This window comes from Corapipo altera, unplaced genomic scaffold (assembly GCF_003945725.1).
Source record: "Corapipo altera isolate COAL_440 unplaced genomic scaffold, ASM394572v1 23, whole genome shotgun sequence".
NCBI classification, from domain to species: domain Eukaryota; kingdom Metazoa; phylum Chordata; class Aves; order Passeriformes; family Pipridae; genus Corapipo; species Corapipo altera.
Genome location: NW_020884878.1, coordinates 25,489,893 through 25,509,184, shown reverse-complemented (window position 1 = coordinate 25,509,184; position 19,292 = coordinate 25,489,893). Strand labels below are relative to the sequence as shown.

Sequence of the window (19,292 nt, the reverse complement as noted above, 5' to 3'; positions counted from 1 at the left end):
ATCAGGCATCAGGCAATACAGGAGGATGTTCATCAGTCTTATGCTATGCTTATCAGATCATAATTCATTATTGACAGTATCAGAAAGAAAAAATATATTAGCAGATAGAGTAATGTCTGTCACAACACAATCAAAGCATGCTTTGGAAAAAACTGAATACAAAAGGTAATGAGATGTTATTAGCAGCTGGATGTTCCAGTTTCTCTATAATTTTACCAATAGTAGGTTCAGACAAAGGAATTGAATTTTTCCTCAGGATACACATGTTTTTTGATTAGTAAGGGTTTGTGTACACAGTAAAGCACAGTAAAACACTTCTGTTCCAAGGAATCAGAGAGAGGAATTATCGTGCTCTGAAAATACAGTTGTCCTGTTGATGGAAATAGAAGTTTTCTATTGGAAAATGATAAATTGTACAACATCTGTATTTCTGCCTCAATGATACCATGGAATCAATGAAAACAGGTAATGTAGTTTTTACTTAGAAGCAGCCTTCTGGATTCTGTAAGATACTGCCTTTCTGTGTGTCTGAAGTCATATCCCTTACCTGTGTGGTTTTGTTTATATTTCGGTATCCTGGTGCTACTATAGACAGTTCTGTTGGATACTGTGACATGAAATAATGGTCTGTTTTCTTCAAGTAAACTAAATCAGCCAAACCAAAAGTATTTTATTATTCTTGAAGTGTATTTCAAGCAGTGGCCAAAGGCCTGAACCAGTAGCAACCCACAGATTACTTAATAAGAACAAATGGTGTCTCAGTTGAAATTGTTCCACTTCTCTCACCCATGAAAAAAGGTTTTTTGTTTATGCAAATAAAACAGTTCAACTCAGGGCTCATATTTATTAAGCTATACATCATAAACCATAGAACTAATTATGTTTTAAAGACAGGGTTTAGACTCTACATTTCTTTTGTTGAATATTCTGTATTTAGTAGCAAAGTGATGGTATGTTAAGATTGAGATAATTATATTTTACTTACTGACTAAATCATATGCATCAGAACTGCCAAAGGTGTTTTTCTTTAGAGCACAAAAAATTATTAGCGTTCTGTCATAATAGTGATGCCTGGTAAATATCTTCTACATAAGTGATACTGCTCAGCAACTTCAGTTGACTCCTTCAATGTGTTTGGTAGCAGTAGTCTGTAAAACACAAAAGGGATTATATAAATTGTTTAGGACACAAATAAATTGGACCTAACAGCACATAATATAAAGAGGAGTGTGAGAATTGTTCTCTGGATGTGTATATATAGCTCAAAAGGTTTACTTCTAATAGCAGGATGTGGACACAAAGTTGATCAAAGCTTCATTAGCAAATTTGCAGATCACACCAGGTTGTGGGGGGCATGTTGATCTGCTGGAAGGCAGGAGGGCTCTTCAGAGGGACCTGGACAGGCTGGAGAGTTGGGCTGATTCCAACGGGATGAGATTCAACAAGGCCAAGTGCCAGGTCCTGCACTTTGGCCACAACAACCCCCTGCAGCGCTACAGGCTGGGGACAGAGTGGCTGGAGAGCAACCAGGCAGAAAGGGACCTGGGGGTTTGGATTTACAGGAAGCTGAACATAAGCCAGCAGTGTGCCCAGGTAGCCAAGAAAGCCAATGGCATCCTGGCCTGGATCAGGAACAGTGTGGCAGCAGGACCAGGGAAGTGATTCTTCCCCTGTACTCAGCACTGGTGAGGCCACACCTGGAGTGCTGTGTCCAGTTCTGGGCCCCTCAGTTCAGGAAGGATATTGAGGTGCTGGAGAGTGTCCAAAGAAGGGCAACGAGGCTGGCGAAGGGACTCAAGCACAGGCCCTATGAGGAGAGGCTGAGGGAGCTGGTGCTGTTTAGCCTAGAGGAGGCTCAGGGGAGACCTCATCGCTCTCTGTAACTACCTGAAAGGAGGTTGTAGCCAGGTGGGCATCAATCTCTTCTCCCAGACAACCAGCAGTAGGACAAGAGGGCACGGTCTTAAGCTGTGCCAGGGGAGGTTTAGGTTGAATATTAGGAAAAGGTTTTTTACAGAGAGAATAATCAGACATTGGAATGGGCTGCCCAGGGAGGTGGTGGATTCACTGTCCCTGGAGGTTTTTAAGAAGAGACTGGATGTGGCTCTTAGTGCCATGGTCTAGTAACCACGGTGGTGTTGGATCAAAGGTTGGACTTGATGATCTCAGAGGTCTTTTCCAACCCGGTCGATTCTATGATTCTATTATTCATTTGAGATAAGGCCACAGGGTAAACACACTTAGCTGAACTTTGGAAGACTTCTTGTCATATTGATGGGACCATTTGTCTTTTAGGAACTTCTCGAGTTATGAAGAGAAAGATAAATTATATTTAAATAAATTAAAATATTTTTAAAAATTAAATAAATGTATACTTCAGAATACTCAAATTGTTTCCAGAGGAAACATATTATATATTATTAACTAGAGAAGTGGGTCTAGTGAGCATCAAAGATGGGAGGGGATTGCAAGAGAGGGAGGAAACAGTAACTAAGCAATCTGGACCCCTTAGCAACTCTAACTTGTTTTAGTCACCCAGCCTCTGGTCTCTTCCTTATTCTAGCATCATTCCTTGCTTCTTACACAGCTCCTTTCCACTGCTGTCATCCTGATTTCCCTTACTCCTAATGGCAGCTCAGTTCTGCGCTCCCAGCACAATTCCTGCAGTCTCATCCCTGCAGTATAACCCCCTGAGCTTCCCTGAGCTCCAGTTACCCACAGTTATCAAGGGTTGTCTCCTTAGAGCTGGAATCCAGCCTGTCTCTCTCTCTCTTCATATGTCCCTTTGAGTCTCAGTGTCGTTAGAAAAGCAATTCAGGTTGACAGAGGAAAGAGAAATCTAGTGCAGGGATGTAAGGTTGGAGTAGAAAAATAAATAGTGGGGAGGAAAGGATAAGAAAACAGCTTCACCAAGGGTTCAGTCAAAACAACACCGTCAGAATTACTGGGCTAAAGAAAAGATCTTTGGAGCAACATTTTGAATGTACACAAGAGAGATTTCCTTTGTCAAGACAAAGGAAACTGAGATCTAGAGTGAGGGAACCAAAGTAAACATTTAATTCTGTAGAAGGATAATGCTGCATTTTTGTTATTGGAGAAATTAAAATATAGTTAAGGGAAGTAGTGGTTAAAATCAAAAGAAAAAAACAGAGGCTGCAAAAAATAGCATTAAGACAGTTATACAAGTGAATAATCAAACCCAAAACCTAGGAAGACTTATTGGAATTAGCAAATACTATTGCCAGCCAATGTCAGCTTTCCTCCAACCTATTTTTAATTTACATCCCTTCCACAATGTCTTGTGCTTGCCAGGCATACTTTATGATATTTTAACACTCTTGAGGAGATACATTTAGGAAGCTTCTCTGGCATACCTGGTCAGAAGTAGTAACAGTAGTGGTAGAACAACTTCTTCCTAAACCAGTAGTTAGCATTTAGTTGTTTGTTTTGGTTTGGGTTTTTTGGTTTTTGGTTTGGTTTGGTTTTGTGTTTTGGGGGTTTTTTGTTTGTTGGTTTTTTTTTTTTTTTTGGGTTTTTTTTTTTTGTTTGTTTGATTTTTTGGTTTGGTTTGGTTTGGTTTTGTTTTTTTTAAGAAGAAAAAAACTTATAGCGTTGCTAAACTTTCTGGAAGAAAAACTGACAGTTTTCCAATTAAGTCTCATCTTGTGTTTTTCTTTACTTCACATCTTTAAATGACAGTGTCATGTAATATGATGATTTTATAAGTGGTTTTGCTAACTCATTCAACAGAGTAATCAATAGAAAAAATAAGCCAGATGGGTTGTAGTCCATTTGTATTGGGTGGGACAGATGGCACTATTGATAGATGGAAATATTCCAAATAATTATTGTATAATGATATAACAGTGACTATGCCTGTAAAATTTTATTAATTTATTTTGTGTGTGCACTTTATTCAGTAGGGGTTGAGTTGTACCATTTAGACAGTACTAACACTGTATTTAGTTGGGAACCGAGTCCACCCCTATCTTCTTTTTCCTCAACCCGTGGGCTTTCCATGAAGAACCATACCCTAGTATGTTGGTCAAGTATTTCAAGGGGTGGACTGTACTTCTACCTGTGCAACAGACTCCCCTAGACCAACTGAGATGGGCAAGATCACAATTACATTTTTTTCTACCTCTGAATACTTACGTTTTTGCTTTCTTTTGTTATCCTTACCAATATAAAGAAGAAACATGCCGTACTGACTCAAGATTTCAGGCATTCCAGCTTGCTTAACTGCTGTGGTTTATTTTTTTTACATCTTGCTAATCCCCAGCAAGATTTGGTATAGCTAGGTCAATAAAATACATAAATTCTGATAAGCTGTGTAATAGATATTTGGGTTGTTGCTATTCGATTGTATATTCCATGAAAAAGTACTATGAATTCATTTTTTTCTGTGATTTAAAAGCACATCAACTTCATTGCAGAAAAATTTTGAGGCCACTTGCTGCTTTTGAAACACATTTGTTGATAAAACTGACTAAATGAAAAAAAATTATTTTCAGTTCTTATTTTGATTTGATGAAATATATACAAAACTTGGAGGCAGATCTTCCAGAACGGTCTGAAATCTTATCTCTGATTTCCTTGTTATAAAAAGAAAAATTTATAGGGAAATATTCTAGTACAATTAGTACACATTGTTCTGTTACCAACAGAAAGTTTAGAATTGGCTATATTTGTAAGTGAACCCAAAATATTGGTGAAGGGAGATTTTGAGGTGGTGAAAACTATGTATTTGTTAAGCTTAGAAGACAGAGTTGCATGGAAAGATAATATTTAATGTAATTGCAAGATGTATTAGTAGCTCTAAGGCCATTACCTTATATCTTTTGCCTTAGCGAGTCATTTTATACATACTGTTTTTTCTTCAAATGATGATATTATAGATCAATTCCACTCTGAGCTATTTTATTAGAGAGCTGCCAATGTATTTTCCATCCTCATTAATGAAAACTCTACCAGGTTAAATACTTCCCATGACATGAAAAAATATGTCTTTTGACTTTTATAACACAGCTTGTATTTGGACATTACTTGTCTGGTCCTCTCCCTCCAATACATTTCTGAGCAAATGTACTGCAAACTTTAAAAGTTCTGCAGCCCATCTTCTTCTGTCAGAAGCTTGTTTTTTTTTTTTTGTGGTAAGCTTTTTTATGGTAAGCATTCAGGATGAGTGGCTGTGATCCCATGATTGTTTCAAATCCAGCAAAGTTGACTTTCATTCTGTCAGGAATGCCAGTCAGGTTGTTGACAATATGTGTCTTAATAGCGTGTAATGCAGAAGTGATGGAAAAAAGATTCACAGTGTTTCATCTGATATATATTGTGAATGGGTTCCATGTTTATTTCAGCACTTGGGTAACTTGATGCCAAATTTAAAAATCTAAATTTAAACCTTTTGGGCCAGATTTACAAACTGTTTATATGTCAAAAGATGTAAATGAGCCTGAACTAGGATTTTTTTAAAATATCTAAGAGCAGTCATCTAGGGCACTGGGCCCATTCTAGGGAGCCCCTACATTGTACCTCCTTTGACACTTCTGTAAATACCATTGATGCTACCCAGTGTCTTTCCACTTTGCCTATGAAATAATGCACAAGTCCCAAGTTATAAACAAATTGAATCTTAAACCAGAATCTGTCTAATTACATGCAGTTGTTTTCTGAAGTAATTATTGTGTTTTCATGGCAGTCATTTAGAATGGCATCATACATCTGTAACACAGCAGTCTGTGCATTGTTCAGACATTCCTGTACTATTTGAAGTTTATAGACTGTCATGAATTTAAATAAAATTCATGCATTCTCTGACACTTTATCTTAAGTAGAACAGAAGTAACTTATGCTCGAATAGAAGGAGTTGAAGATTTTTCTTGATGCAAAGGATTGGACAGAGGTTTAAGATCCTCTTTTACCTATAGAGGAAATCACCATAAAACTTAAAATAGAATATTAAAAAAAAACAGGTTCTTCTGAGAGGATATGTACTTTTTCACCATGCTGAGCAGATGTTTCTAAGCCCATAATATTCAGGTACACTTTTTTGTCTATTTTATTGTATGTATTGGTTAATATCTTTGTTTAATACAATTGTTAGATTTCCAAACAGTATTGTAAATTCTGTGTCCTGGAGGTAATAGTATAGGCAATATCAATTTAATTAGTCTCCTTCTTTTACAAGTTTCTTGAACAGAACAGTTAAAATATGAGTAGTAGAAATAACAAATATTACAAAGGTAAAAATGACAGATTAGAACATTGCTACATTTACATTGCAGTAAAATCTCATGTAGGTTAATTAATATGATTTGTAGTATTATCAGAAGAAAACTAAATATTTTTGAAAATGGTTCCTACCAACCAGTACCTATGCCTATCAAAAATTCAGTAGGAAGAAAATACATGTTTCTGTTTCCTTTTTTTTTTTTGTCTCATCAAGTTTCTAACATCTATTTTGTTACTAGGTGTTATTTCAAATGTTCCTCAGTTTGATATGTTAAACCAGGCTTCTTTTATGGCCCACCTTCAGAACACACAGTACATTAAATTCCACAATGGTAGTGGGTCTTTCATCTTGTGCCTGGTGTATTTCATTTTCCCTGTGCTCAGATTAGGTAAAGTTTTTGTATTCATTTGAAGCAACTGTAGTGAGAATATTTAACACGGGTCAAATGCAGATAGTGGAACTCCAGAGGTCCTTGAAAATAGTCTGCCATTTGACACTGGGCCACAAAAAGATTATGATACTCTATATGTAACATAAGTGGAGCCTTAATGAATTTTAAAAAGGAGTATAGTCAACAAAAAAAACAGTGAATCAGTCTACAGGATTTTAACTAAAACCATTATTAGAAATTGAATATGTATGTGTATAAAAGTCATATGATTGTATGATGCTCTAAACAGTATGCTAAATTTTTAGAATATAAACAAAAAATATGAACAATAGAAAATAAGAAAGGAGAGCATTTCTTGTGTGAACATTTACGTAGATAGATACAATCAAATCCTCAGATGGCATAAGTCAACATAACTCTCTGATTTCCATGAACTGATTTATACTAGCTTATTTGCCATTTACAGGTAATATATACATGCATTTGAATGTTGTTTTTCAGGTAGACACAGTGAAGAATTGCATGTCAAGTTATTCAGGGTGGTAAACAGCCTAGTTCATCCAGGCTGACTGATTTTCCCCTGCAGCAGTTCCCTTATAAGAATTTTTTTGAGTGATTCTTCATCTCCTCCACTGAAAATATTAATTCTGTTTTGAGCCTGTCACTTTTCTGCTAAGCAAGAGTGGATATATGCATCCACTGTTTGCTTAGGCCAGAACCTCTGGTCAAAAGTCTAATGTGTGATGACTGTGAAAGGGTTTCGACCATGAAGTGAGTACCTGTTGTCAGTACCTCATTATAGAGGGGAGAATGCTATTTTTGTTGAAAAGTGATCAAGGTCTTACTTTCACTCATGAAACTTCCCTATTAAACTGTAGTCCAAATTGCATGTAGGGAACTTTAAATTCCCACAATGAAGGATGGAATTTCAGGATAATCATCACCTTCAAAGTTTTTTTGTTCTCCTTTGGATGAGTTAATCCTACTGATCAGAACTGAAAGAAGAACTATATTATCACCCCAGCCTACATAGATAGTTTTATTAACAACTGGTCCTTCCTAAAACTGTAGCAGGTTAATAGCTTTCAGATATCACAAACACTCCTCCCAAGTCAGTGCTTCCAACAATTATTTGATGTTCAGTACGAAGTAGCTATTCTAGATCTCTTTCTTTTCCAGGGAGGGTATTTTAACTTATCTCTTCAATGTAAGCTCCATAAAAATCAGAAAACTCAGATTTCAGAAAGTGGTCCAACTTAATCAAACTTCAATAGTGAGGGTCCTTCCTTTAAATCTGTGAGCAATATCCGCTTTGTCATGGTTATGCAGGACCTGGAAAAGTATTCCTGTTACAGGAAGGAAAACCGGCTACTGAATAGTGTATGAGATCTTCCTGGGGTGGTCTTAACTTTCTGCATAACAGCCCCTATGATGCTGTGTTTTGCATTTGCGTCTATCACACTAATGTTGCACAGTTTCAAGGCTTTCTGGTTTTCCCACTCAGCACCTCAGTGAGTAGACTGGGCATGACCAAGAGGCAGCCACAGGCATATCCCATACCATATAACATGCTCAGCCATAGGAAAAGGGGAGTTTTGTCTCCCAAGCTGCCTGTTCCCCAGAGGTTGGCTGGACATTGGTCTGCCACTGGGAGGTGGTAAAGGCTTGCCTTTGCATCGCTGGTTTTATTATATTCACTTACTAAACTGCCTTTGTCTCAACCCAAGGGTTCTCTCTTGTTTGTTCTTCCTATTGTCTCTCCAATCCTGCTGGGGCTGGGGCAAGCAAGTGCTTAGAAGCTGCCTGGACTCAACACCACAAATAGATGAAACAAATTACCACTGAAGAGAAACTCCACAATTAACTAGGAAAATTCATATCTGTTCTTCTCCCTCATCAAGCTCCAGTCAAAATTAGAGCTCAAAATATCATCTCTTCCTTTTGAAACTGTGCAAGAATCTTATCTCTATTCAGATGCAGTAACAATCTTCTACCACCAAAAATCAGAAGGGGAAAAAAAAGACATTAACTGAGGAAAACAGCTTCTTTCTTCCAGTGGAAGTACTTCCTTACTAGTGTATATTATAATCCAAGGGATCCTACTAAATTTCAGTACTTGATTATCGTCATCTCCTGTTCTGTGTACTGGTCATAATGATTTCATTTCCTCTTCTTCCTCTTCTCTGAGGGATATCACATGGTCTTCAAAATTAATAATAGGTCTTTAATTTTCTTATTCGTAAAAGTCAATGTAAACCAAAAATTATTTATGCTTACCTGTACACCACTTTCAAAAAGGTAGGTAAAACAGTGTGAAAGTGAACTACTATTATTTTGAAACCCCTTTAAATTTTTGCATAGCAAAATGAGCAGTGTAGTCAATACTCAGTAACATGCATGCCAGCTCAGCAGTGAATAATCACTTTCAGCTTCCTCTCTGTATTTATTCACCTTCATTGATGAAAAATAAAAATGATTCCAGCTGATATGATACCTGTTCAGTTCTTATCAGTCTTTTAGTTGTAACACAATGAACACAGGTGATAACACTTGAAATCTAACTTTGATTTTATCTTGGACATTATTTATTGTTAATATATGCAGGTCTTTATGCATCTTGCTTATAAGCAGCTTTGTGGAAACATCCTGGCCATCTTCTGTAGTTGACCAAAGTAGTTACTTTTGCATACATATATTAATGAAGAAGCAAGTCTGAAAGAGGAAAATGTAACTATATTAGCTGATGAAAACGTAGACTGGGTTTCGACTGAGACAGCTGACCTGAATGGATCAAAGTATTATATTGTATAATATGTCATATAAATTCATACTTGACAATAAAAACTGGAACAGGGTTGAGTTTTTTTCTAACTCTTTGGGCAACCCACTACAGTGGCTTGTAAGAAACCACCTGAATTGTATAACCTGAGTTTGACTCCTGTAACATTGAACTGTGGAAAACTGGTCCTGGAAAATTCAAGTTCCAAACTGTATGTAGCACATTACTGACCAATGTAAATGGCTTGAGTTAAAATAAAGGTCAGGTGAAGTCCTAATAGTCCTGTTATATGCCATTTAACTGATCTTTCTTTGCAGTCGTACCATATTGAAAAATGAAAGTAACTGACTACCCTGCTGAAAACAAACATTTACCTCAAAATTATTCATATGCATAAGATAGAATGTAAATGCATTTTCCACTAAAAAGTGTCACATTCAAAATTAAATGAATTGCCAGAAATCCAATTGTACCCTGAACCGTATCCAAAGCAGTGTGACCAGCAGGTCAAGGGAGGGGATTTTGCTCCTATACTCTGCTCTGGTGAGACCTCACCTGGAGTACTGCATCCAGGTATCCCTTGCATACTACATACTGGGGTCCCCAGCACAGGAAGGACATTGACCTGTTGGAATGAGTCCAGAGGAGGGCCAACAAGATGATCAGAGGGATGGAGTACCTCTCCTATGAGGAAAAGCAGAGAGAACTGGGATTGTTCAGCCAGAAACAGAGAAGGCTTCAGGGTATTCTAATTGTGACCTTCCAGTACCTGAAAGAAACCTACAGGAAAGATGGGGCAAGACTATTTACAAGAGCATATTACATATTACATTACAGGACAAGAGGGGATGGGTTCGAATTGAAAGGGAGTAGGCTTAGATTAGATACTAGGAAAAAATTATTTTCTGTGAGGGTGGTGGGACACTGGCATAGGTTGCCCAGGGAAGTTGTGGGTGCCCCATTCCTGGAGGTGCTGAAGTCCAGGGTGGATGGGGCTCTGAACAACCTGGGCTAGTTGAAGGTATCTCTACCCACAGCAGGGGGTTTGGAACTAGATGATCTTCAAGGTCCCCCTCCAACTCAAACCATTCTATGATTCCATGAAATCATTTTTGACTGCACATTAGTATATCATATTACTAATAAAGGTGGTTGTCTCAATGACTGAGAGCTTGGCAATTAGTAGAAGTTTAATAACACCACCAGAATTTTCAAATTGTTTTTCTTCTACCTCCAGCAGCATCACAATTTTCTTCCTTGCATTCTACAAAATTATTTACAGGTTTAACAACGGTAGCTAATGGTGCTGTACATGTACAGGTGAACAGGTGATGTAATTAGAATATGTGAGGTGAAACCTGACATTTGGTTTAAAAATTGGTTCCAGAGCTCATTGTCAAAGTTCAGAAGGAAAGTAGACTCTCAAAGAAAGTATCTTTGCAATCAGTATCTGAAATTCAAATTCTAGATAATAAAATCCGTTATCCTTAATGCCCACAAAGTAGATTTTGACCATTAATTTTGCTCCTTTTCTGTCCCATTTGGGTACACACTCTCAAATGATTTTCAAGTGAAATCTTTCCATCTTGAACATCCTTAATTCAGTTCAAATCTCTTTCCTAAGTGCTTATTTTTGACACCACACATGAAAAATAAAACCCTCAGAATGACAATCTGTGACCATATTTCATGTGGCAGACTTCATTTGCTTTCAGTTTATATTATTATCAATTTATGGCTTTGTTCCTTAAATAGTTATCTTATTTTTTTTTCCCACATTGTAACTGATATATTGAATGATGTATGTTTGAGAGGTATTTCAAGGATCTTAACTTCGGTCATTAACTGGTTACCTCTTGGCTCAGGAACTTTTAGTTTGTTGAGAGAAAGTTACTATTTTTTAAGCAAATCAAACAGCTTTTCAGTATGTAATTATTTTCTTATCAATTTTACATTTTCATGCCCTTTTGAGCATCTAGCATGCAGTGCTTGAATTTACATTTAGCTCTGCAGGAACTGTTTTAAATATTATTATTAAGAAGGAAGAAATCAAAAATCAAAGTGAATTTTTAGTACAATAGCAAAGTATAGGAAGGTGCACTTGCAGCAACAGCAGCCTGGATTAGTATATAGAACTAACTCACAGCTTGACAGAAAATCCCTGCTGGGGAGGAAATGTAGGGGAACTGGCAGAATTTTGCTACATCTGCTCCCTACTGCTAATAAGTTTTAACCCATTTCATTTTTATTATGCTTACTGTTTAGATATTTTGCTTCCAAAATTATATCTGTAACTATGAGAACACATAAAAGGGAGCACAACAGGTAGGGCTGTTTAAAAATTTAAAACTATCAGCAAGGGATATTGAAGGCCATAATGAGTAAGGTGGTTGCCTTCTCAGTGTGGGTTTTTAGAGTTCAGGCACTGCAGCGCTGGTAGAAAGGCTGAGCCTAAGTAGTGGATAAAACAGATTTCGTAGCTTGAGTGGCTCGTAGAGCCAGAAGGCACCATTACATTATTTATTCTGACCTGTATATCACAGACCATTACATTTCACCCAGAAATTCCCATTTTGAACCCTGCGAGTATACTTGTACTAAAATGTATTAGACCTTAAGAGTTACAAATACTTCATTCCACAGGACGAGAACCAAAAGGCTGAGCTTCCATGCAGTAGGAAAAAGGTTGGTTAAACACATGTGTCTTGGTAGCCTGACTACTTCTGCAGAATAAGGCAAACAGCCAAAAGCTTGCATGGATTTAACAAAAGTGAAAATCCCTTCCTGACCTATTTGACTTAAGAAAAAAGATATAGGTATTCATATTTTCCTTTTGATATTATCCCATGCTTCCCATAACCGATTATCCAACACTTTTAAATCTCTCTTTTGCTCTGATGGTGGCATAATTGTCACATACAATTATGAAATGTGTTTTGAAGGGAGACTGAAATTTATGAAATTAGGTGGGTAGTTGAAAACTTGAAGTCCATGGGGCTATTGGGACTACTTTTAGATATTGGGTTAGAACAAGATTGTGATACTTACCTGAGAAATCAAGCACAAATAGAAGTCTCAGTCCTAAATAGGAGATTCTTCTCACTTACCGTGCATGTAGAAACCTGTGTCTTTCAGTTGGCCAGTTTGCATTTTCTATTTTTCTTTCAATTTATTCTAACAAGTAATTACCTGAGCTTCCTTTTCAAGGAAACTTCCAGGTTGCTAAGTCCAGAAAACAGACGTGATGGCCTAGTTATTACAGACTTTATATTGTTCAGTTGTTCATTTGTTCTAGAGACTTGCTCAAAGCTGACTATGTCTTCATGGAAATGTGAGACTGATTGCTCTTGTTTTGATCCTGTCACAGAGCTTCTCAGTTTCTGAAATGAAAGGATGAAAACACAGTGATCCAACAATAGAAAAGAGAAACAAAATTAACAAGCAAATGATATCCTTCTGTACTAAATATAATCAAAAGAGAGCTTGTAAGGTTATGTCTTAAATTTCAACTGAACCCTTTTTTCTATCACACAGAAATGATGAAAATTTATACTACTTCTTGGCCTCTGTTGACAATCATGGTAAAAGATAGAATAGCAAGTTACTAATTTATTCTCTTTGAGCGATACAAGCTATAGATCCTGTAAAGTTATTGATCTGCTTTCTTATGAACTCTCTGTTTGCATGAGTTCCATATTTGCTTTCCTTTTTTATGTAATGCTTACCTATACTTACAGTAAAACAATTCAGAGACCATTTGTCATGAAACTTTTGATTCTGCAAAGATTTATATATATCCTTTATTCACCAAAAAGCTGTCTCAACTTATAAATCAAATTTATGGTATATTTATTGTGGGATTTAGGCCCTAAGAGTGTTGTAACTTAATTTTTATGATAGTTTCTTCTGACATACTTGGTTGACTACCATAAAATTTTAGCCCATCACCTTGTCAAATCCTAAGAATTGCCATCAATATATTGTATAGATTCAAATTTCCTATACTCTCACTAGGATAACTTGAGGTATGCTTATTTTATTCACCTGCCTCTCTGAGAAAAGCTGTACTTGGCATGTTAACTGCTGATCATTTCATATCTAATGATTAATTTGCATCATTACCATAGCTACACACAGATTTTTTCACAATTATTGTGAGGAAAATTTAATTTGGATTTTTTTCCCAAATGCCAGCATGTGGAATTATAATCATGATTTAGGAGAAGACATTAATTTGAATTCCATTTGAATTAGACAAATTGATTTAAAGAACCCTTAGAAATCGTACTCCCTCTAAATTTCTATACTTACATTTGTTCCTCTGTATCTGCATTCCCTTTTTCACATTTCTGTTTTTTAAAGATAGATAAAGACTGCATAAAAAAGAAATTATTCTTCAAAATGTGCTATCAGATGCTGACACAAAAAATAAAGACCCACCTTGTTTTCTTTAGCTTTTCTCTGGTTCAGTAACACCAAGTAAGTACAGGCTCAGTTTCACAGTTGACATTGTATAAAATGATTTCTACGTGACACAATGGTTACTGAAGTACCTCCAGATAATTCCAACATGTTGTGGAGTGACTAGAGAGGACTAAAATTTCTGAAGAACTTGTTTCTTTTTATGTTTACAGTATTTATTCTATGACAAATATTCATGTTTATAAGACCTCACTTTTAGTTCTGCCAGTTTTATGTTTTGGCATGCAGCAAGTAATTTGTTTTATTTCAGAAATAAATACTAAATGTCTGACTTTCTTATTTTTGTAAGCTTTGGAAAAAGAACATTCTGAACAATTTTGTTGTTATAAAACACTGTGGTATTCATTCTTTGAATTCAGATGTGTTATACCAAGACTGCATGTGGCCTATTTATTAGACAAACTAGGGTGTTGAAAAGGATTGCTTCTATCCTACTTTCTCTAGAAACTGACATTTTTATTCTTGTGCAGTTTTCCTAGTGGAATCTTTACTTTTTTAAGTCATAAACCTATTGTTGTGAGAGACTCTACCAAAGCTTAAGCTGGATCTCAGGAGTTTGATGCACTCTGTTTAATGCAGGCAGTGTAAAAGAAATTTTAAATGTATTATTTAAAGGCACATTAATCTTGCCACTATAATGGTGTAATAATGCTTACCATATAAGGTTTTCATAAACTCAGCTTCTAAAAGTAACATCACAGTATCTTTCTTTTTGTTCTCCAAGTCAGTTCTTTGTAGAGGTAGCAATTATGCATTCATCTCTGTCTCTCATAGCCTAACTCCGTATTCAGCTGTGAGGTAGATAGGCCCTAGTCCAACAAAAAGCATATTTCTCATTTAGAACAAATGGAGGATAGTCAAACAAATTTATATAATAAATGCTAATAGCCAAAATATGTACCTTTTTCAGTTTAATTAAGGAAAATAGTTAAATGTTTGTTGCTAAATCCAACAGTGAATTAAGTATATGTTTGTCTTATATTCATTATTACTGTGTTTTCATTGAAATTTTAATAGGTCTGTTTTGGATTTTTTTAAAATTGAAAAAATACACTATTAGTTGGAGAAATTATTTTTAAGGTTAACACCTTAAAAACAACACTGTGTAAGTTAGTTTACAACCCTTACAGCCCAGTGTTTTTCATTTAACTCTGGTTTGGTGTGTAGCAGTATTGTGAATGCATTAGGCATTCAATAATGTGAGAGTGTTTGTTAACTCTCCTGAATATGTGCAGTGAAAATTGAGCGAATCTTTACTAAGAACTGAGGCTTACAAAATGCAAGGATTTGGTAATACTGTAAACCAAGGTGATAATTTCTTGTGTCTGAACAAAACTCAGGAAAACATTATGCACGATGCAGTTCAGATAACCATTTTCCTTTAATATAGAGATACAGGTTAATTACAAGTTTAGAAACCCATTACTAACCCCTGTTGTTCACCTTGCTTCTTGGGATATGAAAGGGCTTGTATGTCTGAATTAAACACATTCATAAAAGTGTTACTTAAGGAATGTTGCTACCAAGCTACCTTTTCAGCATCAGCTTATTCACAAATATAAAATAAAAGTTCCCCTTCTCGTTTCTCGTTGTTAGATACCTTACTGAATTGAATGTCACTTGATAACTGTAGTACTGTGGGCTTCAACAAGTATTCAGTCAAGCCCTTTGACCCTTTCTATTTCTAGCAAAACTTTTGCAGATTTGAGTTGAGCATCTGTTGCAGAACCCCATTAGAGGGGTTAACACAGAGCAGACTGTCTGGGTGGCTTCAGTGTAACACAGCTCAAAATCCCTGTTCCTGTGGCAGGTGCCTAAAGCAGACAAAGCTCCTGCTTGGCACTGTCATGTTTTGGTTGTCTGTGCTGTCTCTATCAGTTAAGCAGGAACTGAACATATATGTGTCACCCTAAAAGTAGGATTAGAGTTTTACATGTGATTCTGCGTTGGGAAAAAGGAGAAGCAGCTTTTTTTTTTTTTTTTCTCAGAGGGAATAACAACATTGAACTCCCACTTCTTCCAGCTCAGTATTCTGATACCAATGCCACTGTTGAGGAAGCTTAATCTCTCGAAGCTGTTATCTGAATCCTTCTACTTGATTTTGTGTTCACTATTCATGTATAAAATCTGCCTGGAATATTACAGATGACCATGAAATTCCTTTAGAATTATGGAAATGTGGGAAGGAACTAGTTTTGAAAAATCAACCCATCCAGTCAAGAAAGCCCAGTTCTTCACTGAACACACCACTAGTATTGGCATAAATTCCTATGCAAGAACAAAAGAATAGCCATAATGGTGTAGGCTCTGCTGAGCATTCTGACTCCAAACAGTAGCCCTAAGCAGAAGTGAATAGTAAAAACAGTAAAAGCATATATCTACTCTAATATTCTCCCAACCTCATATATTAATTCCTATTTAAATGGATTAATTTAATCATTATATAAATAATTTTTATATAAATTATTAACTCATATAAATAAAGAATTACATAGGAATTTCAATATGTCTCTTTTATAATGCCCACTGAATCTGTGTTCCGAGAAGTTCAGGCTCCCCTTGAATCGCTATAAAGTTCTTGCAACCAGAGCATTCTCCATAAAGAAATTGTAGGTGTCACCTACCACTGTCCTTTTTGAAACCATGCTCTTACTAATGTCATTTGATGGTCTGTAGTTCTTGTACAGAAAGACAAGCATGCAAAATCAGTTCTTATCCCTATCCACCCTTCTTATGTCATGTATGATTTTGTAAGCCTCTGTCTTCTCATTAAGAAGGCCGGAGAACATTTTCAGTCAGACACTCCTGAGCTTTTGATCATCCTTGTTGTCTTCCTCTGAATACATTTTAGATCTAATATGTCCTTTTTCAGTTGAGAGATCCAGAGTTGTTTATCTTACTCAAGATGGGGGTGAACTGTGAATTTCTGCAGTGGCATAATGTTGCCTACTTTGTTCTCTTTGTTTTACTTGCTTTCTTGACTGCTGTCAACTGCTGTGATTCTTTATTAACCAATCCATGAAGACTTTCCAAGATGTCACTTATCATGGCAGTTTTCTCAGTAAAGGTAAAGAAGACTCACTTTCTCAACCATCCTACAATCTACTCTGTACCTTTGGTTTTCTTGTGAGTTATTGAAATGTGCATTGTATCACCAGAAGAATGTCGGTATTTTCTTCACAGTGGGAAAAGTCCTTTGTTGAGTTATGGTTTTTTTCCTAAAGCAGTGTTAAAAAATGTTCATAGTCCTTCTTTGGATAGGGAATGATATCGATACAATATATTTCTAAATATATGTATATAGAAAAATCTGCTTTTGGGCTTCCTTTTCCAAACTTTATGGATCTTATTCTTTTCCATCTTTGATAACTTGAGTAGCAGATGATCCTGTTGGCAGAGGGAGGATATTGTGAATCATGGTTTGAGGAAAGTCTAATGTGAGAGTCAGAGCTAAATCACTTGTCTTATCAAATCTTTGTCCAAATTTTTGGGATCTACTATTTCTTACTTTGACAGAATCAGAATTCTGTCATAGTGTGGTCTCTGAGATGATCTAGTTTACATCTATTCCTGAAAGAAGATATTGTTACAGAGTAATTTATTTTCAGAGGCTGTCTCCTGCATGGAGAACAGACGTTACCTGATGTCCTTCTTTAGTCCTCTTGAAATCAGATCATATCAAAATGTAGCACATTAAGTAGCATCTTTCTGCATATTATTTCAGCAGTCAACCATTGAACCTTTATGATCTGCTTATTTTCCCCTATGGCAATCGAACTTCTAGTGAAAAGCTACCTTGCAGTATTTGTTATTAGAAAAAATTAAATCCAATGGAAAAACTAACAACCAGAAACTGGAACTTCAACATGCACAGTGTCCCATGAACTGAAAATTATTTGGAAACTGCTACCTTTAGATGAAAGCTACAACTATAGCCTAATAAAATTTGTTAAAATTTGTAAACTCAGGTATTGCATGCTTTAAGGAATCACTGCTTTCAACAGTGTTTGCCTCAACAGTTTTCTTGTCTCTCAACAAGAATTTTAGAACTTCCCAAGAATTATTTGACACTTCTTTTTCAAGAATTACAATCCAAACTGTATACTCTTCTACCTCATTTTTTTTTGTCCAGGACTGTGAAGATGTAAAAGAAAGACTAGGCCAAAACCTGTGCTCCTTTATAGAACGATCTACAACAGTATCCTTGGACAAGAACCCTAAAAACATGTTTTTATTCATAGTACCACAGACGTCTGCCAGAAGTGATGAATCTCATTGATGGCAGTGCAGAATCAATTATAAAAAACAACTTAGCCATAAAATAATTCCTCTTCATTTTCACTCTTAATACCTGCTCCATATTGTTCTAGCATCATATGAGTATAATTTCTTAGCAGACCTTATATATTCATCCTCATTTACTAGACAGTCTATCCTAAAGATATTCATCTATTTAAGACAGTTGTAAATTTCTGAAAGGTAACTCAAATGCAGCATCCATGTAAAACACAAATGTCAGCGATTTCTTGAAAGTAAGTCAGAAGAGGTCATTGTTTGAAGTATTTCTGTAAGATTCTGTAGCCGCTGATGAAAGATTATTAGTCCCCAGTAGCTCCATCACTTGTGCTTTGTGCAAACTCTAAAGTTAAAGGTTATGAGTGCTATGGTACCATACAGGTGCACCATGAATAGTCTTTCACACAGAATGATTCTCATTTGTTAAATTTGGAAATGTACTTTCTCTTGGCCTTAATTTTCATGTAGTTCTTTGTATTCTAAATGGCAGCTGAAGGCAAGCAGAAATAGCGAGTAATTGATTTAACAACCTAAGACAAGTACAGGGAAGTCGAAAAGTTTGTCTTAGTGCTTGATGTGACCTGAGAGAGCTTCTTTCGACTCTTTTTTTCTAACCAGTACCTCAGCACCTTGGGCCAGCAAAGTGGCCTTTAAGCCTGAATGAGCATGACTTTTTTTTTTTCTCAGTGCAGAGCTCCAGTATTTCATCTTTTTAAACTGTTTTACAGCACTCAGAGCAGAATTATATTGACAAGGTTAGAATTCATCTCCTAGAGGAGAATACTGTGCTCCTGTTAAGTGCTAATATAACATTTATGTGTTGGTACCTTAATAACAACCCCAGCGAGCCTAATAAAAGTACTGAAAGCAAACAGTACTCCATGAGATTTTATTATGACTGAAGTGACTGCAATTTGAGACAAATTATCCCTGTTTTTGTTCCCATATCAAAAACAGAAATGCTAAAGCAATTGCTACATGTTTGGGATAGAATTACACTCCACTATCATTAATATAGAAGTAAGTGCATTTTTCATGTAAACAGCTCACGAGGGTCAAGCATTCAAGATATTCTGTGCAGACTTCTTGTCAATAACTTTGTGAGT

The 19,292-nt window shown here is 36.1% G+C and overlaps 1 protein-coding gene across 6 annotated transcripts in view; it reads left to right on the top strand.

Moving 5' to 3' along the window:
* DPH6 (diphthamine biosynthesis 6) overlaps positions 1-19,292 on the top strand; it is a 198,581-nt gene that overhangs the window by 133,948 nt on the left and 45,341 nt on the right. The window lies entirely within an intron of this gene.